Genomic DNA, 23,847 nt, shown 5'->3' with positions numbered 1-23,847 from the left:
TTCTAAATGGAATAAACTTTAAAAAACCCTTTAAAGTCTTTCATTTGTTAAGACAGCAACAGGATTGCTATGGTAACTTCCTTTTGGGGCAGGAATGCCCTGCTCATTCTCTAGCTTTGAGCTGCCATCCTCTGGGCATGGAGTGAAGGGCCAGATGTGCTATCAAATCCCTTAAAAGGTATAAACAAAGACAGGAGAGGGAATATTTTTTTCGCTTTGAGATTTAATTTTTTTTAAACCTTCCCTTCCCTCTCAGAATGGCAATGGGGATTAAGTGACTTGCCCAGGGTCAAACAGCTGTATCTGAGGCCAGATTTGAGCCCAGGACCTCCCATCTCTAGGCCTGGCTCTCCATCCACTGAGCCACCCAACAGCCCAAGATTTAATTTCAATCACCATTTTAAACCACCACTGATCCTAGAGAGAAGGCATACTTTTGGTGGTTGGAGTACCATGAAATCACTCAGTAGTTGAGCCTGTATTTGAGTTCTGTTTATAAGACAAGATTCTAAGCAATGCTGACAGATACTCCTTCATGTGCTGGGAAAGTCACTGCTAACCTGATATGTGTTGTGGGAAAGCCATGACTGACTTAGAGGAATAATATACTTTGCAGTCTATGGAAAAAAGCAGCTCTATGCACTGATTTCACCACATAATTAAGGACAATTGGCAAAAAATATACAAAAGTTCTAAAATAAAAGATTATGTCCCCAAATTATAAACCTTACAGACATGCAGGGTATTGACAGTATATGTATATATGCACGTATTTATGTATTTATATATACACACATGCATATATTACATATATATATATACACAGACAAATACGATCTTTGAACCACATAGTTCAGAAATAGAATTCTCTTGAAATACAGTTATACTACTTATTAACTGTGTGACTCTAGTCAAGTCATAGCCTCTAAGACACTCATTTTTCTCATCCATAGTGTCCTTCCCAACTCTAAGTCTATAAATTTGTGAGCTTGCTTCCACAAGTTCCCCTTTTAAATAATCCCACAAAATTCAGCTATGGGATAAGATTCACTACAAGAAAAGCAATTTAAATTAAATTAAAAGTAGTAAGTCAAACAAGGTCCCTGCCCTCACTGAGTTTCTAGTCAAAAGAGGAATAACTGAAACAGAACAGAGTAAATATGCTAGTGAGATGAACACAAAAGGAGGCTATAAAGAGAAAGGAAAGTCACTTCTTTCTGAGAGAAGCAGAGAAGGCTTAATGAACAAACTGGTCCTTAAGGATATGTAAAATTTCAACAGACCAAGATGTGGAAGAGACAATTCTAGGTGTGGAAAAAGTATGAGTAAAGGCACATTATAAAATAAGGCTAGAAAAGCATGAAGAAATGAAATTTTGGAGGGTTTTACATGTTAAGCTAATGAGTTTGGGCTTTACCTGGTAGGTAACGGGGAGCTCATAAAAGGTTCTGTTCAGAAGAGTTACTTGATCAACCTTTAGACAAAGAAGTTCTCACAGGATTGTGAAAGATGAATGGGAGGAGGCAAAGAGCAGAGCTGGAAGACCTGTTAGGGAAGTACTGCAATTGTACAGCCAGATGGTAATGAAGCCTGAAGAGGTAGCCAGTGTCACCAAATTAGGCAACCTCATTTTACAAAGGATGTAAATGAATCATGGCTAAATGTATACTACTGAAATACATTATAGATCTATTAAAAGAATGTTTGGCCTTAGCTACTCTCAGAAATACAACCATCCAGGACAATTCTGCAAAGAATTGAATGAAATGAATGAAAGAATGCTATCCACTTCCAGGGAAAGAACTGTAGGAATTGGAAGGCAGATCAAAGCATACAATTTTTCACTTTAGAGTTTATTTGTGTTTTTATTTTGGGGTTCTGGTTTTATATAAGTATTCTCTTACAGCAATACATTATGGAATTGCTTTGCATGCTAATGCATGTATAACCCAAATCAAACTGCTTACCATCTCTGGGAGGGATGAGGGAAAGGAAGAAGGAAAACAATTTGGACCATATATCTTCAGAAAATGTATTTAAAAAATTATCTTTTTTTTTTTTTTAAAGGGGATATCTGGCAAAAAGGAGAGGTCTATCCTAATGGACATGATTAATTGGGCAAAAATCATACAAGTCCCATGTTGGGAAATAAAAGGAGAATCAGAAGGAGAATTTTATTTCTAAATCCATTACTAATTTGCTGGATGACTTTAGAAAATTCCACCAATAGTTTTTTGGTGGATACCAAGCAAAAAGGGGTATGCAACTACTTACAAACTATATTCAAGATAAATTGGAGATAACAAAGAGAAAAAAATAGCAAGATACAAAATAAAACCAACAGTTTTTATATAGCAATAACAAAATCTAGGAACGAATAGACAGAAAGATCTTATTCAAAATAACCAAGACACATATGAAAGCACATTCAATATCCACATTGCTATGACTATAAAATTCTCCTAAAAATGAAGAACTTAAATAACTGGGGGAGATATTTGATACTCATAACTAGGATATATTAATATGACAAAATTATAATATTAAACTAAAATAATTTACAAGTGCTCTAGCAATCAAACTACAAAAGAGGAAAAAGAACTAGAATATCAAAAGAAACAAAGTAAAAAGTAGGGATTAATAGGGAATAGCTTCAAACTTCCAATTGTATTATCAAGCAGTAATCATTAAAACTATACTGTTAAGAAGTAGAAAAGTACATCAGTGAAAAAGATGACAAAAAAGAACCAGAAATAAGTAAACTTACTAACCTAGTGATATATAAACCTGAAAATATAAATCACCTGGAATGCAACCTATCTATAAATCACCTGAATGCAACCTATCTGACAAGAATTGCTGGAAAATGAAAGCACATGGGGTCGATTTTTAACCAAAAAAGAGAGAAGGGCAATCTATCACCAAAAAGAAAATATTTAATTTTGATTACCTGAAATTGAAAAACTTTTTTGCAAGAAGAAAATGCACTATGAAAGGAAATGGTCAACTGGGAAACAAGTAACATATTTCTGCTAAGGGTTTGATAACCAAGACAAATAGGAGAAATATATAAACAAAGGTCATTTCATCAATAGAAAAGTAGTCACAGACGAACTGCAAACTATTAACAATCATATGGACAAAAATTCCAAGTCATTAATAACAGAAATAAATTCCACATTCAAAATTAAACAAAGATAACTAAAAAATAGAAATAATCAAAATCTGAGATGATTTATGAAAAAAGAGCATGCTAATATTGCATTGTTAATGGAACCATGAATTGGGCTAACCATTTTGGAAAGCAAGTTGTTATTAAATTAAGGAAGTAACTAAAATGCCCATATCCGCTGATTCAGAAATTTATCTGTAGGGAAGAATCCATAATAAAAAGAAAGACCCTACATATACTAAAATATTCATAATAGCAATTTTTGTAATAGCAAAGAACTAGAAAAAAGAGAGACATTGATCAGGGAATGTTAAGTGAGTTGTGGCACACAAATCTAATGGAATATACTGGTGCTGTAAGAAATAATGAAAATGAGGAATAAATACAATTGTATGGATTAATGCAAAATAACGAGAACAAGGAAAATCATATGTATGGAAATGATGTACTGAGTGAAAGTGAATGCCATGACACTGTAATGACCAAACTTAGTCAACACAGAAGCATGAAAACTAATCTCCATCTCTTTTCAAAAATTTTAAGGCTATTTTCTGTTACTTAAATCATCATAGTACTCCATGTAAACTTTTGCAGCCTTACTAGATAACTGACTTATACAATGAAAAAGTCTGAAAATGCATTCAATGTGTGATACCTGTGGACCTCCTGCCTCCACAAAGTGATGGGTGGGTTGGGGGCATCTTCTCATATCTCTTCATTTGATCTTTATAACTTTGTTACAATCACTTTAAAATTTTTGGTATGTCATCTTTCTTTCCATTTATACTACTGTAGTATTCATATATATATTTATTATACTACTGGTAGCCTTCTTGGCTCTGCTTACTTCACTCTTTCCAAGTTTCTGGGTATTCATCACAACTATCATTTCTTATAGAACTGTAACAGTACATTACATTCATATACCACAATTTGCTTAGCCATTCCCCAGCTGAGGGGCATCTCCTTAGTTTATAATGTTATCACAAAAAGTGCTGATAAAAATATTTTGGAATATATGGGGATTTTCTTAGCCATGACTTCCTTGGGGTAAGCCCAGTAACAAGAGCCTCTGGTTCAAAGAGTATGGACATTTTGATCACTTTTTTTTTTTGCATAATTACAAACTGCTTTCCAAAATGGTTGTACTGTTTCACAGTTCCACCAACAATGTATTCATGTAAACATCTCTTCTTTAAGAATGGTGTACTATGGGTGTGGAATGCTGATCTTTCCAATGTGTTGGTTTTGCTGGACTCTTGTCCACATGATTTCTGTAATACACATTGTTGGAGATCCTTTAATTCATCGTGTTGACATATCAAGTAATTTGACAATAATAAGTACAGTTGATTCTTTTACTTTCTATCATTTTCATTCTTTCATGTAACTAAATGTGGTTTAGTGTAGAGTTCATTTACAGAAGTCTGTTTGCTCTCACATTTCATTAAGCATTCACCCAATATCTACACAGAACTTCCTCAACAATTTTAGAGAAATATTAAGTAGAAATAAATAATATGGCTAGTAGTTACTGTCTCCATATTGAACCCTTTTATCTAGTAATAAAAGCAGCAGTGAACTTTTGCCTATTTTGGAAAATATGCCTCTGGGAATTATCTTGAAAGTTAATCACTGAAGACTTATAAAAAGTGAGGCAAGCTAAACCAGGAAAACTAGATACACAATGACTAAAACAATGTGAATGGAAAGAACAACTTAAGTTGAACATTATGTAAGTAAAATTATCAAGTTTGGAGAGAGAAGACAAAATGCACCTCTTTCCTCTTGCAGAAATTAGGGGGGCACTATGGGTCTGCAGCATGCCTATATGCCAGATATGGATGATATGCTGGCTAGTTTTGCAGAACTATTATTTTCACTATTTTCTTTTTACAATGGATGATACCTTTGCTGAGGTAAGGTGGGAAGAATATATTTGTAAATCAGTATGACATAGAAGCAAAACACACCATTAAAAATCAGAAAAGAATAAAATCTCTAATAGGACTACGATTGATGCCTTCACTTCTTTTCCACACTATCTCAGTAACTTTTTCCAGTTCTGGCTTCTGATCTCATCATTCAGTTTCAATAGCTTTCTACAAAGTTATCTCTTATATGGCCTATCTAATGGCCTTTGCTTAAGCCTTAATCTTTCTGACCACTGTGTAGCCATTTATACCATTAACCATTCTTTTCATTGATACTCTCTTGTTTAGGTTTTCATGAAACTGCTCTCTCTTGGTTCTCTTCCTATCTGTGTGACTGTTCCTTTTCACAGCTTCCTCAGGGAAGTCTACCCAGGCTATATCTGCTAACTAGGGGTACCCCAAACCTGTCTGGGTCCTCTTCATTTCTCCCTTTATACTCTTTATACTGTAAATATCATCTCTATGCAGATGATCCTCAAATCTATTTCACTAACCCTAACCTCTCTTTTTACCTGTATGCTCACATCTCTACTGGATGACCCATTAGGCATCTTAACCTCAACAGGTCTAAAACTGGACTAATTATCCTTCCCTTCTCTGTCTAACTTCCCTTTTACTATTAGAGGTAAGACTACCCTTCTAGTCACCCAGGTGTCTAACCAAGTTGTCATGCTCAGCTTCCTCATTCTCTTTCACCCCCCAACACCCAGGAATTTGCCAAGTCTTAAACCCCCCTCTCTCCTCTGACACTGTTACCACCCTGGAATATTACCTCATGCTTGGACTACTGGCCTTCTGGTGGGTCTTCTTGACTCCAGAGTTTTCCTACCCAGGCCATTCTGCACCCAGCTGTTAAAGTGATCTTCCTAAAGCATAGGTGTTACCATATCATCCTATTCACTCCATTGGCCCTTATTCCCTCCAGGATCAAATATATAATCTTCTATTTGACATTCAAAGTCCTTGATTACCTGACTCCTGCCTAGCTTTCTAGTATTCTTCAGGTATACTAAACCCATCAACACTGGCCTCCTGCCGGTTTCTCTCAGGGTACTCCGTTTGTCAGGAAACATTTATTAAACTCCTACTACTTGTCAAGCACTGTGCTAAGTGCTAGAAAAACAAAGAAACATAGAAGTCAATCCCTGCTCTCAATGATCCCAGTCTAATGGGAAGAAAGTGCAGGAGTAAGCCAAAACAGGATACGTTGGAATGATTAACAGAGGGAAGGCACTAGGAAGTTTGAGAAAGGTGAGTCTGTAATTGGAATTTGAGGAAAGTCAGAGGATGGCAATGAGGAAGGTGCACATCTCCAACATGGGGCCAGTCAATGAAAATTCCCAGAGCTGGGAGATGATGTTTTGTTCAAGGAACAGTCAGAGTTCTTGGATCACAATGGTGTAGGAAGGGAGAAAGTAAGGTATAAAAACTGGAGAAATCAGATGAAGCAACAGAAGATTCTATATTTGATAATGGAGGTGATAGGAAGCTACTGGAATTTCCTGGGGTTTGTGCATGTATGTGATATGGTCAGATCTATGCTTGAAGAAAATCACTTCAGTGAATGGTGGGTACAATGTAATAGGGAGACCAACCAAGAGGCTGTTGCAATAGTCTAGGAGCAAGGTGATGAAGATCTATACCAGGATGGTGGCAGTGGCAATGGAAGGGGGCATATTTGAGAAATTTAGATGATGATTTCAGTTTTTGACGTGCTAAGTTTAGGATGTTTATAGGACATCTGATTCAAGATGTCTGACAGGCAATTGGAAATAGGAGACTTGGGGTCAGGAGAGAGGTTAGATCTAGATACATAGATTTAAGAATTAATTAGCATAGAGATTAAATGAAGGCATGGGAGGTGTTCAGATTACCAGATGAAACAGTATAGAGCAGTGTTGGCAAAGATTTTCAAGTTTGTGCATTCAAACTGCAACTTTAAGCTGCCTGTGAACCCCTGCATTATCAGAGAGAGTCTAGAGAGGAAGTGCTCCCTTTGGGAAGCTGGACAGAGGGGCGGGGCATGCAAAAGATGTCCTCAGGCACTGGGAAGAAGGGGGATGAGCAGCAACCCCATGTTGGCTGGGCACTTGATTATTTGATTATTTTGTAGTCGTTGCTCTTTCCATTTAAATTTCTGTAGTCAAGGGCAGCTAGGAAGCTTAGTGGATAGAGAGCCAGACATGGAGATGACAGGGGGTTGGTTCTAGGTTCAAATTTGACCTCAGACATCTCCTTAGCTGTGTGCCCCTGGGCAAGTCACCCACTGCCTAACCCTTACTTCCTCTTCTGTCTTGGAATAGATACTCAGTATTGATTCTAAGGCAGAAGATAAGGATTTTAAAACATGTTTTTTTTGTAGTTGTTTTCTTGGCTTGTTTACTTGATGGTATAGGAATTCATGTAAATCTTTCCATGTTTCTCTGCATTTATTATATTTATCATTTCTTGCAGTTAAGACTCAACTAAGAAGCATTTACTTCATTTATAACTCTTGGCTACTATAAAAAGTGCTGCACTATTTCTTCCCTCTTTAAATCCATTACTCTCTCTTGAAATGCAAAGTGATTGCCCAGGGATGAAGATCATTTTGTATTTTATCTGCTTCACAGGTTGCCATGACCAATGAAATCATTATTTAGTGACTAACATATTTCCTTAGACTGGTTCTCTTATAGAAATCATGGTATGGCGATGGGCCAGTCTGATACTGGAAGCAATTCTAGCCTATTAGAATATGCCAGAGTGTAACTCTACTGACATCCTTTGAGAATTCAATTTTGTAACTGGATGAGCCTCTGGAGTTCATATGTGGCCTTGACACTAATTTTTTAGGTTATTTTCTATATGTATCTATTGTCTTTCTGAAGCTGGCACCCTTTGTGAATTCAAGTTAAGTTTAACACCCTTTTAACCCTTCCTTCAATCTTTGATTTTCCTTTCCTTGACCCTGAGAACTTAACTCCTAGTACTTTACAAAGAAGATAAATTTGTCTATTTCCAACAAAAAGATTCACTTCAGGGTTCCTTTAAATCCTGGGTTTATAGGGTACTCCTAGTGTACTTAATATTATATGAATTAAAAATTATTTTCCTGGAGAACAGAGACTATTCTAAACATATAAAACTAGTAAATATAAGCAATCACAAAATAAATGGAATAAGAAGATTCTGGAAAAATTGTACTAAAAATAGCAAACAATGTATATATATGAGAAGAAAAAAAGGCTGAAGAGAATCTGATTAAGGCCGAGTCAAATAGGAAAAGAAAAGTTTGTAAAGTGCTGTATTTCCCATATGAGGTAATGTACTGGACACCAACTACCACTACTAATGTTAGAACAGGGTTTTTCCCTGAAAGAGTCATAATTCCTTTCTCCGGCAAAACAGGAACTGATCATAACAGGAATATTATGTAATTGCAGGGAACAGAGAAGACTGGGGAAATTAAGATAGGAGGCAAGAGTGACAGGATAAAGGTGGAGGCAGGGAATGGAAAAGCAGTCAGGGACCATTAAGAGAGTCAACAAAGGACAAATTCCTTCTTGTTTCACTGTCTCAATGGTCCATTCTTTCTCCCCACCCTCCTTTTTTTTTTTTAAACTCTCTTGAGTTATGGATTGGGGCACTGGGTCTAGACTTTAATAACAGAAAGATTTCTGGAAGTGATAGGTTTAATGGAGGTTATTCCTTTATCTTAGACAAAATATAAGGAAGAAAAGTTGATTAAAATAGAAGGAAAGAATCCTAAATGATTTTTATTGATGAGAGGGTCAAAAAATTGTAGGTTAACTTTTTATATAAACTTTATAAAGGGTTGGCTTGTTAGAGACAGGATAGGTAAATTGAGTATTAAGGGTCTAACTATAGACTTTAGAACAGAAATGGCAAACCTCTTAGAGACTGAGTGCCCAAACTGCAACCCTCATGCTGCATGTGAGCCTCCCATCTTAACCCAGATAGGGGTGGGAGGAAGCAATCCCACTGGGCTGCTGGGCAGAGGGGCTGGTAATGGGAGAAATGTCTTCAGGCACAGTGGAGAGGGGGAGGGAAACAGCCTCTTCCAGCATGCATGCCACAGGTTTGCCAACATGGTTTTGGAGGGTAGGCCGTTTTCTACAAGTGGACATTTTGAATTTGAATCCAATTAAGTGTTTTATACTTCTAAGTTAATTTTACACTCTAGGTTGCCTAATTCAGACTTAGTTCAACATAAATGAGTTAACAATGATTTCTTTTTGAAACCCTCCAATAATTGCTAGATGCTCTCCTATGCCTTGGAATGACCTCTTTCCTCATTTCAGACACTGAGTCTCTGGCTACCTTCAAGACTCCACTAAGAATTACTTTCTGCATCCACTGGGCTTAGCACTATCCCCGGCACATAGAAACTGCTAAATAAATAAATAAATGCTTGTTGATTTGAGTTATTCATCTTGAATTCTACTCCTTTTTATTTTCAATCTCAGTCTGGGTTTCTCCAGTTGGCCTCAAGACTTCAACTCTGTGAGTAAAAATGAGCTTGCATTCAAGGCCTATTGCTTTGCATTGGTAAATTCAATGCCAAATGAAGATGACTCACAGTGATCAAGGAGCTGATAGGAGTTCTAAATATGTAATATGTTATATCTTTCCAAATATATTACCATAGTGAATAATATGCCCATCCAAATGGCTTAGGACTAGGAAAAGGTCCAAAATATATATCATTTCTTCCATGAAGCCGTCCCTCACCCACTCAACTGAAAATAGTTTTTTATTGGGTCAAATTTCCCATAGAAAAATAGCAATGTAGTAATAGATAGAAAATAGGTCTCTGAAATCAGCAAGTCAAAGGTTCAAGTCTTACTTCTTGGACCATGGGCATGTTACAGAGCATTTAAGGACTCCAGGCAACACTCTTAAGTTGTATAAAGGGACCAGTCTGCCTTAGTAGAGGGAGTTCCTTAATTGGAGAGTTCTTTTTTTTATCAATAAATCATGGGTCCTTCAATTCTGAGGGATGAGAAAGAATGTTATCCACATCAGGAACCATGGGAGTAGAAACACAGAAGAAAAATATTTCCTTGATCACATGATTTGATGGGGATATGACTGGGGATGTAGACTCTAAATGATCACTACTGCAAATATTAAGAATGTAGAAATAGGTTGTGATCAATGATACATGCAAAACCCAGTGGAATTGCTCATTGGCTTCGGGGCGGGGAGGAGGAAGGGGAGGGAAAGAACACAAATCATTTAACCATAGAAAAACATTCTTAATTAATTTTTCTAGAAAAGAAAGGAAAAAATTAATCATGGATTCTTGTCCTTATTCTAGATTTCTCATAGCACCATGTCTGCTCTTTTTCATTATCTCATTCTTCTTTATCCAGTTTAACTACTACCTAAGTCATGAAAGATTTCCCCAATCCCCCCTTCCCCATCAAAAAAAAAAAAAGTGATCCCCCCCCCCCCTCCTAGAATTCCTTATTTAAAGGCCTGGACCACTCCTATGCATTTCACAAAATCACATATATCAGCTGTCATTTGTCATCTTTTAATTTAAAAAACAAATAATTTCTTTCCTAGTAACAACTTTGAAACAGAAGGGCAAGGGCTAGGCAACTGAGGTTAAGTGACTTGCCCGGGGTCACACAGCTAGGAAAATGTGTGAAGACAGATTTGAACCCCAGTTCTCTCAACTCTAGGCCTAGGAATCTTTCCACTGTGCCACCACAGAAATTATAAATTTTGTTACGGTTATTTGGTATTTACCTAATCTTCATGGTTAATATGTGCCTCTTAGGGATAGAAATTTTTACTGCCTTGTTTTTAAATTATTAGCTCTTAGCCCAAAGTACTACAACACACATAGTCACTTAAATTAAATGGGACCTCTCATAACTTAATTTACCTCTCTAAGAAATGGAAATATAGGGGGCAGCTGGGTAGTTTAGTGGATTGAGAGCCAGGGAGGTCCTAGGTTCAAATCTGGCCTCAGATACTTCCCAGCTGTCTGACCCTGGGCAAGTCATTTGACTCCCATTGCCTAGCCCTTACCCCTCTTCTGCTTTGGAGCCAATATACAGTATTGACTCTAAGACGGAAGGTAAGGGTTTAAAAAAAAAATGAAAATATATTGCAAAGTAGAGGTATTTCAAGAAGTAGTTCGCCAGATGCTTCAAGGCACAATGTTTTAAACACAGGTACTATCATTCCTATTGTTACTAAGTAAAGTAATTTAGCATTTATTATACATGATTTTATTAATATATAGAGAGAACAGCTCACACACAGAAACTATCCACTTGGGAATAATGCTACAAAGTAAAAAACTTCAAGCTTTGCCTATTGCGATTCCCATATGAACCATGAAGATATGATGTAAGCTCAAATTAAAGTTCTGTGTCTTTAAACAAAAATTGTAGTGCTTATGTTTTTAAAAGTAATACTGTGGGCTACTGGTATGAAATTTAAGAGATGTCCCAAATTCTTTTTAAGAAAAGAAAGACCATTTATCTACTGTATTTATTCAGGGCAAACTTCCTTGCTCATGTCAGATTGGTAAATTCAATACTTCTGAAGATGACTGGCAGTGATAAATGCTTTTTCAAATATATTGCTATAGTGAATATGTCCATCCAAAGAGTTAAATGGATACTTAAGAGTTGTATACCTTGGAAGGCAGGAACTAGTCTTAAAATAAGTCATGAGTAAAGCTTGGGAATGGCAAAGAATGCATCAGTGAAGGAACTTTTAAAAAATCCCAAATTAAAGAAAGTCATTAAATTTAGAAGACTAACAGTTATCATGGTTCCTTTTGCATGACCAAACTTCAGCTAAATCATTTTATACAAACTTCTATGATTTGTCTAAGAATTTGGCAATGTTACTTATATCTGGGTTATTTTAGCTGGTGAAACAAATGTGGCGAAGAAGACTCACTTTATGTGAAAATGTCATAATTAAAGTAATCTTAATTGAAATGGAAAATGTATTTCTTTTAGAACTTCATGGATTGACCTCAGTAAGACTACTGTTAAGAGGAATTTGAAAAACAAATTCATCTAAATAAATGACTTTGAATTGAAAGCAATTTTACTCTTTGTTAATTTTTTTCCATTTTTTATTTGGAATTTGATGAAGAGGCACATTTCCCCATGTGATAAGGAAAAAAAGAAAATCACACATGAAAACCATGACTTTTTACAATATGTAACTTGTTTTTCTTAAAAATGTATTCTCAAATTTAACATCTTGGTTTCTGGACTCACCCTACTTGTTTGTATCCCTTTCTGCCTTTGTTTTTATCCTCTTCTGTATATTTTTAAATTTTCTGTTCATGCTATTTCTTTTATCTTTTTGGTATTACTACCATTACTCCCAACTCAATAAATTTTCTCTTATAACAAACAGCCAGGCAAAACAAATCCACATATTATCTGGGTCTGAAAATGTATCTTATTCTATGCTTCTAGAGGGAAATATAAAAAGAGGGAAACATAATCCATTAACAGTTTTTCTGGCATTGTAACTGGCCATTGTATTGATCACAGCTCTAAAGTTTTTCATAGTTGTTTTTCTTTATTATGATATTATATTGTTCTGGTTCTAGCAGTTTCATTTTGCATCTGTTTATATAAATCTTCCCAGGTTTCTCTGAATCTGCCCTCTTTTGTTATTTCCTACAGTGCATACTAATATTCCATTATATTCACATATCTTAATTTGTTCAGCTATTCCCCAATTGATGGGCACCCATTTTGTTTCTAATGCTTTGCTACAACAAAAAAGTAATGTTACAAATATTGTTGTATATAAAGTCCTTTTCTATAATCTTAATTTTCAAAAATAAATTTTAATTATTAAAATATTCTACCTCAAAACAAAAATTACTTATGAGCATTACATATTACCAATGGACAAAAACCTCTTATTTATAGATGTAGTCTTGATTCCTTTCATTTTCCTTCTTGATAGCACCTAAATCTGCCTCATTTTCTCTTTAACACCTATTTTTCCTTAAATGGAAAATTTTTAATGTTGAAATGGGACAAACAAGGAAGTTGTATTCTGATGTCTTACAATGTAAAAGTGGGCTCTTGGAAGTGATGCTAGAAAGCAGAGGTTCCATTAACTAATCTGTAAAGGATGAGAAAATGGGTTCAATGCTGGACTGCCTATTTGTTGGGTTAAAACTTGAGCAGTCAAATTCAGAGGGATGGCTACAAGCTGATGAAATTTGCTGACCATGACAACTAAGGGAAATTCTTAATTCCAAAATGCCTGTACAGCTGATATAATGTGTTTTTTTAAGTATTCAAGAAGAGAACTAGAGAGAATATCAAAGCAGATTATATGAAAAGAATGAAGATGCTTCCTCAAAGAGCTAATTCCCTATTCTCCTCCATACACATGCAATGAACAATCAGAATGGCCACAAAGATGAGAAGACTGTCAAGAAGTCAAGAAATTGCATTCCTGGGAGGATGCTGACTAGTGACAATATTGGGAACCGACTGGCTGAAGAGAAATAACATCAAGGATAATATGATAAAGATTTGGCAAGAGTAGATGATGGCTAGAGGGAAACACCAGTAACCACTACAGGGCTGAAAGCAGACTGTGTGCTCATACATAAGTATAGATCAGGTTAGGGAATTTCTATGAGTAAAAGCCAAAATTCAGGACCAATCTGGGATTTAGGGGTTTCAAGGAATAGTGACACAGAATCAATTCATATTAAAGCCTTACCTTCTGACCCACTGAGTAATGTAAAACTATACAAGTAAAATTACCTAAACTATATGCAATTTAAGGTTTGTCTTTTCTTTGCCCTCTAAACTGGTGGTCGCATGAATGAAACTATAAGGAACAAGGTTAGGTAACAGAGAAACAAAAGGGGACAAGCTATAAGTCCAAAAGGCATCATCTGAGAAAGATGATTCTCTTTTAAACTCCAGTGTCACACAGAAGGGAAAACTGCATAGTCTAAAATGGTTTTTTCTTTGGAGAAAAAAAAATCCCCAGATACTTTCATTTTATATTCAAGTCAATATCATCATATAATTAGTAAGCTATTGATTCAATCTAAGAGCAAGTAAGGAAGAATCATTTCAGCACCCTCACCGATTCATCTAGCTTATGATTTGCCAATGCCAATCCCTGGTCTATTTAACTAAGGGATGAAATACGTTACAGAATAAAAATATTTATTTCCTAATATGCATATCTTAGGGAATCAACAAATTTTCAATTGCAGGCAAAGTATAGCAATTCATTTACTTGCCTACATTTTTATTAGCTCTTTCCTCATGTATCAAAGCCATAGCAATGATGCAAAAGATGATAGAAAGCACAAATAGCCCAAAAAAGAAGACAGAGTACAAAAGCTATTTTTGCCTGAGGCCTGTCCCAATTTCCTTTCCCTGATTTCAAACTAGAAGCTCATGTCAGGATATATGGCTGAATCACTAATAGTATAGTCTAAAATTATCAACCTGATTTTTGATAGTTGAAGAAGAGATATGGATTCCAAAGATACAGACTTCTCCCTAGGAAAATACTTTGCCTTTGATCCGAACCTATTTATCAAAATAGGTATCTATAAGCAAGAGGGCCCTAGTTAATTTCAACTGTAACGATGAACACATATTTATGTGGAACAATAACATATACATACTTTGTATGTCAGGCAGTATTGATAATTTATTTCCATTAAGATTTATTTTTAAAAATCAAGGACTTTTAGAGATGATCAGAATAATAAAAGATCTTGCTGAATATGAAAGGAAAGACCATCACCAAGTATTAAAAATTCTGATATTCTAAATTGTAATATTTTGTTTTATTGCTAAAAAGACTAAAAAACCTATCTTTGGAAATGACCAAATAAAAGGCAAAAAAGAAGAAATAACAGCATGGTCTGGATCTTTAGGAGAAATCCATAATAATCTCCTAAGACTTCTGGTAAATAGGAATTACCTACTCTTTGGGATGAGCTTATAATAGCTGGCAAGAAGAGACCTGAATTAACAAATCAATGTAAGAAAAAAATCAGCAACCCTAATCACCATTAGGATTGTAGGTAATCCTAACATTCTAAATACTACTTGACCAATGAACAACAAAAAAATTAATAATTTAATGCTTCCACAAATAAAACCTTTTGAGTTGCATAATACTTTACAAAGGTCAAATGAATATCCCACATAATAAATTTCATATATACAATTTGCTACACATCTATAATTTAAGGTAAAAAGCTTAAAACAAATAATCAATTAAAACATTATAACAAATAAAAAAATTAAAACAAATAAAACAAATTTGTGCTCACAGAAGAGCCCTAAATCAATCTCTCTCTGTCTCCCCTACCCTACCCCTGCACAAACTTGTGAGGAAGTGAATTATGGCAGGTTACTGGGGCTTTACTCAATCAACATTTCCAAGTCCTCAGAACAATAACACAATGTTTTCTGAATAAAGTGGAAGTAGTTAAGTTTCAGTTATAAGAGAAAGTACAGACTTTAAAACCAAGGAAGAGCTAGGAAAAAATCACAAAATTTAAAATCAATAATTTTGATTACATCAAATTAAAAAGTTTTATACAAACAAAACTAATGCACCCAAAATTAGAAGGGAAGCAACAAATTGGGAAACAATCTTTATAACAAAAACCTCTGACAAAGGTCTAATTACTCAAATTTATAAAGAACTAAACCAATTGTACAAAAAAATCAAGCCATTCTCCAATTGATAAATGGGCAATGGACATGAATAGGCAGTTTTCAGCCAAAGAAATCAAAACTAAAAAAAAAAAAAGCACATGAAAAAGTGTTCTAAATCTCTTATAATCAGAGAGATGCAAATCAAAACAACTCTGAGATATCACCTCACACCTAGCAGATTGGCTAACATGACAGCAAAGGAAAAGAAATGAATGCTGGAGGGAATGTGGCAAAGTCAGGACATTAATGCATTTCTGGTGGAATTGTGAATTGATCCAATCATTCTGGAGGGCAATTTGGAACTATGCCCAAAGGGCACTAAAAGACTATCTGCCCTTTGATCCAGCCATAGCACTGCTGGGTTTGTACCCCAAAGAGATAATAAGGAAAAAGACTTGTACAAGAATATTCATAGCTGCACTCTTTGTGGTGGCCAAAAATTGGAAAATGAAGGGATGCCCTTCCATTGGGGAATGGCTGAACAAATTGTGGTATATGTTGGTGATGGAATACTATTGTGCTCAAAGGAATAATAAAGTGGAGGAATTCCATGTGAACTGGAACAATCTCCAAGAATTGATGCAGAGTGAAAGGAGAAGAACCAGGAGAACATTGTACACAGAGACTGATACACTGTGGTACAATTGAATGTAATGGACTTCTCCATTAGTGGCAATGTATTGATCCTGAACAACTTGTAGGAATCTATGAGAAAAAACACTATCCACATTGAGAGGAAAAACTGTGGGAGTAGAAACACAGAAGAAAAACAACCGCTTGAATACATGGCTTGAGGGATATGGCTGGGGATGTAGACTCTAAATGAACATCCTAGTGTAAACAACAACATGGAAATAGGTTCTGATCAAGGACACAAGTAATACCCAATGAAATTGCTCATTGGTTGCGGGAAGGGTGGGTGGAGGGGAGAGAGAGAAATAATGTAATTATTGTAACCAAGGAATGTTCTAAATTGACTAAATAAATTAATTCAAATTAAAAAATAAAAAACAAGTACAAAAGAAGTTGACCATCAGAGCATCCTGATAGTTCTAAGTTATCCTAAAAATCTGGAGCACCAGATCTGTGCCTCTATCCTTTTAATGCTGAGAAGAGCATTTAGAATATTGTGTTAGTTTAGGACTGAAGGCCTGATTAGATTAAGAACCAACTAAAAACTTTAATGGTTAGTAGAAAAAGGATATAATTATATATAGACATCTAGACTGATTTAACTATTTTCTATTATGTATAATTTTTCAATAAATAATAGACTGATTTAACTTCCCCCAAATATGCATGATTTTCAATTGATTTAGAGACACAGAATATGGCATTTATAGGCAAAGTATAATTAAAAATGAAAACAAGCTAGAATTTTTGACTCAGTGAACTATATTCTGGGTAAGATTAATTTCAAATTAAAAAATCATAATTTAAGCATCACTCTCTACCTGGTATAAATATATTAAAATAAGAAGCATAGTGTCTCACAGTAGGGTGGTTTGTAGGAAATAAAGTTTCTTAAGTATTAGCCTTAAAATTAAAACTTACCAAGTTTGAACAGTCAAATAATACAATGGTCTTGAGACAGGATAGACAATTTATCCCAGTTATAAGAGCATTACACCCAGAAACTTATTCCAAGCTTCTTCACCCTGAAAATCATTTCCCTTTATAGGACAAGACCCAACTTCATCATTTCACACCTCAAATAGATGAATTTATCCCATCTGCCATCTCATCACTCCCCACAGGAATGCCTTTTATATTCTAAGAATCTTTTTCCTTCACTGGTCTATAATGTGGCCTTCTTGAATTTAACACATTTATCAAATATCTATTCTACTGAGTTTGTTGAATTAAGACATACACTAGTGAAAACTGACTAATGACATAGGACAATATAAGAGTCAAACATGCTAAAATTTGGACTTCACCTGATGAGTAACTGGAAGTCTCTGAGGATTGTTGAGCAAGTAAATGATTCAATTAAAGTAGTGTTTTAAGAAGATTAAGATAGCGGTGTGGAGCAGGATGGATCAGAGGGGTGAGGCATCATAGTTAGAGTCTATTTTCTCTTTTTAGATACAAATCTAACAAGCTTAGTTTATGAAATGATAATAGGAGTCTTCAAAGGTTTAGTTAATAAAAAACGGTTGATGCCTTTCTTCCCAATATTGCTGACTGCTTCATAATATTCTCACACAATGTTTTCACATTCACACTTTTTTGTCATTTCATTTTTGCTGTTTTTTTTTGTTTTATTGATAGCTTTTGTTTTTATAGCAGATATTTCTTTTCAGTCCCTATTTCCACTGACCCCTCAATTTTAAAAAAGAAAAATCATTTAACACAAACCAACAAACAATTAAATCTCATCTAACAGGATATAGCATAATCCATGTTCAGAATCTCTAACCACTTTGCTGGGAGAAGAAGATTGGGGGAGGGGGAAGAAGAAATATCTATTTATCCCTGGTTCTCTGGGACAGTGACTGGTCACTACAATTAATGAAAATTTGGCTGCTTTTGCCCACTTCACTCTGTATTAGTCTGTACAAAATCTGTCATGTTTCTCTTAATTCGTAATATTCACATATTTCATTATTTTTTCTTTAACTCATTCCCTAACCAATGGGCACTCACTTTTTTTTTTAAATGACAAAAGATGCTGCCATGAATGTTTTGGCATGAGTAGAACTTTAAATTTTTGGACTCTTTGGGATATATGTCCAATAGTAGGACTGCTGGATCAATCATAATATTTTATGGCATATTACATATTCTCATATTATATAAATGTCTTTGTTTCTCTTAGTACAAAACATGGGCCTGAAACATAGAAGGTACGTAAGGAATATTTGTTAATTGGTTGATATCTCAAGAAACTTTTGCAAAAATTTGTACAATCTGTTTAAAGTCATATTATAATTTATACAGAGTTAGAACAAGTACTTTAGACATGCAGTACAATGCCTAAAAATAGCATTTATGTGGCATTTTAATGTTTTCAAAGTACATTACAAAAATCATCTCATTTTACCCATTTTATAGATCACAAAACCAAGGCAAATAGAGTTCAAGTGACTTGCCCAGAGTCACTTAGCTAGTAAGAACCTGAGGCTAGATTTGAACTTGAGGATTTCCTGATTCTAGGTCCAGGGCTCTATCTACTGTGCAGCTATGGCCATTCAAATTCATTTTCAGAGATATATGTGGATGTCTGAGGAAACAGAGAGATAAAAGCAATACAATATGGAAGTAAGGTTAGAATCAGACTGTGAACACCAAAAGGGGCATGCTAGAAATAGCCTAGCCCTAACTGTACAAATTGGGAAACTGAGGCCCAGAGAAGAAAAATAACTTGGCCCTTTTAAAGACATGAAGTGAATAAGTGATAGTCAGGACTGGCACCCAGTTAGTTCCCCATTTCTTCATGTGTGTGTTTTCCCACTTTATCATGTCTTACCTTGAGAAGGATCATTTTCCTTTCATTTTACTGTCAGCATCATTTTTTATTCTCAATGTCTGCTTCTTTCCTAAAAGTACCTCATTTAGACAGACAGACTAAATAGAAAGTGCCAATGTGAACAAAGTGACAATGTGAATAAAGAAAGTCCAAGTAAATGCCAGGACTTAAAACCCATAAATTTGCACTTTAAAATTCTATTCTTAAATTATAGTATGTGAGGGTAGGGGGGAAGGTTAGAGAGGAAACAGCTGAAAATGGCTTGAGATTATGCTACCATATCCATCATCAAATATTTATAGAGCACCCACTTTATGCTGCTATACTATAGGCATTATCCAATTTGAAGAATGAGGGGTAACAGTCTTTTATCTTCAATGAGACTATTATGAAGCACTTAACAATTCAGCCTTTTTCCCCCAAAGGCAAAATTGTGTTGACTTTCCCCAATCTTTGAAGACATTGTCAATAACTCATATATAGAAATTCAGGGAAAGGCTACAATCACAAGCTATCTAGGAAGAAGTTATCTTGCTTAGATCTGCCGATAACTTATAGAATCAAAGCTAATAGACAAGAAGAAGTAGAATGTATTTTCTTTTCCCTCCTAAATATATTTTTCTATCAACTAAAGGAAGAGTTTAAAAAGCAAGAGCAGCAGAAAAAAAAAGTTGAAAAAACTGGAGTCACACAAACTGTAGTTAAAAAATGACTAAGTTTACTTGATATATGAATTTGTTGGAAAACCATTTATCAATGGCCTGTTTCTCTCTAGCAGAGTCCCTCAAGCCGAGAGCCATGTCATTCCCCTTTGACTGATTAATTAGCCAATCAGGGGACATTTTTCATCGTGAGGCATGATGGTTTATTTCAGCTAATGTTTGGTCTCTAATGGCGACACATTAAAGCCAACTCGGCTCTTTTAGCCCAGTGGAGTGACCAAAAGGAAAGGAGAGAAGATAAATCAAAAGCGCTCCCTTCAGTTTCCCTTCAGTCCCTAACAAAACCCCCAAGGAACAAATGGCTAGAGTAAAGATTCTCCACCAATGAAGGGGAAAAATAAAAGAAAGCTACAAATACCTTCAAGGTAAGGGGTGTCTTATTCTCTGTTTTTGAATAGCAGTAATTTATCCTCAGTTGATTAACACAGACCACTGATAGAATAGGCAACAAAAAGTCAATATCTAGCTCTTCTTCCTTTTATTAAAAGCCCTGCTCAATAGAAAATCTCTCTCTGCAATGTTTCTTCCTCATGTGGAATGACTTTACTTCTACTCACTGGATTTGAGGAGACCCGTGTATAACTGTCTTAAGAAGTTAAAGATATTGCTCTCAATACAATAGTTTCCCCCAGTTCTATGTGATCTGAAAGCTTCTGTCCATCTTATGTTAGGGAGAGGGAGGAAGAAAGGATACACAAGAATCCTTAAACATTCTGAAACATTTAACTTAGATTATCTGAATCACCTAAGTTTCACACATTTCTCTGGAAGCAGCCATGTTCCCTGACTTATGGATAAATGAGTAAATTTATGAACATGTGAACTTGGAATTAAGAGATAAGAGGGACCCTAAAGAATAGTTCAACCCTAGAATTGTGAAGTGACTTCTCTGAAATCATTTTTCTGCTGAAATGTTTCAGAGATTCTAAAAATACCAAGATAGATAACAGTTTGATATTCTCTTTGATTAGAACATTTCTGGTGATGAGTCAGTTCATAAACTTTCCTTCAAGCTCTGGAGTAGGGTGACTTGGATTCCAATCTCAACCATAGAACTATTATTTATGAGGCCTTAGGGAATTCACTTAATATGTTTTGTTCTCTGTGTTCTCATCTGTAAATTGAGGGAAATGGACAAGAGTATGCCTAATTTTCTCTCTCCCCACATTAGGATTATCTAAAAAATTACCCTTAATGATTCTATATGTATCCTTGACTTGGACCAGCTATTCACCTTCTTTAGTGACATTTTTATTTTCTAATATAGCACAATAGGGACTGAGATGCTTAGGAGTCCAAAGGAGGTGATGCCCCTGGGCCAGGTAATAAAAACAGTGACAAAACTGCTGCCCATTCTGGTCTATCTTGGAACTTTTTGTTGTCCTCCTTCCAGTTTCATGTATTAATGTTCTTATAGTGGTCTCATTTAGTTGGGGTTCTCTCAAAGTTTTCAAGATTCCTTTCCCTCTCATTGCTCTTGTTGCTTTATGTGACTATGTTGCTCATCATCTTTTGTTATCCCTCCCTCGTAATGTTTTAAAAATAAGTTTATATTCCAAACTTGTGATGCTTTTGGTTTCCATGCTATGCTTTTTGGCCAAGGAGGGGAAGTATTTGCTGACCAGAGCAGTTTTTGAACTCTTCTGGTCTCTTCACTCTGGCAATAGTTTTTGATTAGTAATATATCTGTAAGAATGTCTTTTCATTTAATTTCTTTTCCATTTGTCTTTGTCAATATATTTTTGAATACACCTGACTAAATTGTCACAATTGTACAAAACTGCTTCTTTTTAGTTTTCTAATTCAATGCTGATTTTGTTCTTAGTTTTAATAAATCAATGGCCAGAAGGTCCACAGAAAACTAACTTTGAAATAATTTCAACATCAGTAAGAAGCCAATTCCTGCTAAGAAGTAGTCTAATTTCTTTTCCTTTTTTCTTTCTTTTTTTTAAACTGTGACTTGATGGTCACCATATTCTATGTGGTCTGATTCTTTTAGAAGAAACTATTACATGATATTCAACCATATAGCTCTGAATAGTATAAATACTTTAAATACTTTTCATTTCTTTTTTAATAATAAAGTAACAATTTAATATTGATGTAGCACTTAAAGGTTTCTAAAATACTTTACATATATCACTTCAGTCAATCCTCATCACAGCATTGTGTATATATTATGCCCATTTTATAATGAAGGAAACTGAATCTCAAAAGAGGTTAAAGAACTTGACTATCCATGGTCAGATGGGTGATATAATAAGTGGAGTGCTGGATTTAAATGCCAGAAAAACCTACACTTGAATCTGATCTCAGACATTTACTAGTCATGAGACCCTGAGCAAAATGCCTACCTTCTCGCAGCTTTGGTTTCTTCAGCTGTAAAACGGGAATATTCTTCATGGATCCAGGGTTGGATGGGACTTCTAGAGGCCATCTGGTCCAATTCCCTCATTTTACAGATCAAGGTATAGAGAAGAGTTGGTTGCTCAGGACATACAGGTAGTAAACACCAGAGATGAGAATGGAACAGACTGGTGATTCTAGCCATTCATCTCTTTTCCAGGACCCTTAAGATAACACTGGCATACTTCAGGGAAATCAGATGGATTTGGAAGGTGCTTTGCAAACCTGAGAATATGATGTGGAGATGTTCTTCAATCATTCTTCCTGCTACCCTATGAGACATATCCTGAATCGATGGTCCAACATGTCTTGAGATTGTCCTCCATGACACTTTTGCACTGAAGTCAGTGGATGCTAGTACAAGTTCACTCAGTATGGAAGGTTCTATTGAACTCTATCTCTTTAATTTTTACAAGATACTGATATAGTTACAGTATTGCAAGGTGAGATGATCCAGTGTCTTATGATGGCTGTTCTTAAAGTCTTGGGGCACAAGCGAAAAAAATCAACTTCATCAACTCTTTATACAAGAGAAAGGCACCATGATGTAGCTGATTGAGTATCAAAACCTTCTTCAATGATAGCTTACTTAACTGTGTAACAATGAGCAACTTACTTAACCTCTCTGATTTTAAATTTCCTCATCTCTAAAATAGGAATAATAATACATATAGTATCTCCTTCATAGGATTGCTATGAGGTTCAAAGAAATAATGTATATAAAACACTTTAAAAATCTTAAAGGCAGGAGGGCAATCATTGAAAAATGTTCAGTTAGCAGGTGGTGCCTCTTCCAAGAGACGGCAAAGATGCCAGTGGCACTAGATCAGAGTACATGCTGGGGTAGGGGAGCATGTAAGGTGTAAAAAGGTTGGAAGAAAGGAGAAAGAAGTGTCAGATTATGAAAGACTTTTGGTATCAATCAGAAGGTTTTGTATTTGATCTTCAAGGTATTAAAGCTACTAGAATTTGATGAGTTGGAGAGAATAATATGATCACATATGTGTCTAGATGGTGCAGAAACTGTGATTCTTAGCATCCTCTGTTCCTATCAATGTAGAAATAAAAGGGGGAGGGGGGCAGCTCAGTGGATTTGAGAGCCAGGCCTAAAGATGGGAGAGGTCCTAGGTTCAAATCTGACCTCAGACACTTCCCAGTTGTGTGACCCTGGGCAAGTCACTTGACCCCCATTGCCTAGCCCTTACCACTCTTCTGCCTTGGAGCCAATGCACAGTATTGACTCCAAGATGGAAGGGTTAAAAAAAAAAAGAAATAAGAAATAAAAGGGGGTTGCAAAGGGCTGAAGGCTTTTTAAAATCTTTTCTTTGTTTGACTACTCATAGATAAAGATTTCATCACATAAATTAACTCATTGTTGGTACTAAGCCTCTCCATATCTGATGTGCTGGTAAGCGGATATAACCTC

The 23,847-nt window shown here is 35.4% G+C and overlaps 1 protein-coding gene across 1 annotated transcript in view; it reads right to left on the bottom strand.

The window, feature by feature from the left end:
• Positions 1-23,847, bottom strand: part of PINX1 (PIN2 (TERF1) interacting telomerase inhibitor 1) — an 86,494-nt gene that overhangs the window by 20,561 nt on the left and 42,086 nt on the right. The window lies entirely within an intron of this gene.

Source organism: Monodelphis domestica, chromosome 1, assembly GCF_027887165.1.
Source record: "Monodelphis domestica isolate mMonDom1 chromosome 1, mMonDom1.pri, whole genome shotgun sequence".
In the NCBI taxonomy this organism is placed as follows: domain Eukaryota; kingdom Metazoa; phylum Chordata; class Mammalia; order Didelphimorphia; family Didelphidae; genus Monodelphis; species Monodelphis domestica.
Note: the sequence above shows the minus strand (reverse complement) of the source record. Positions and strands in the feature narration are given on the sequence as shown.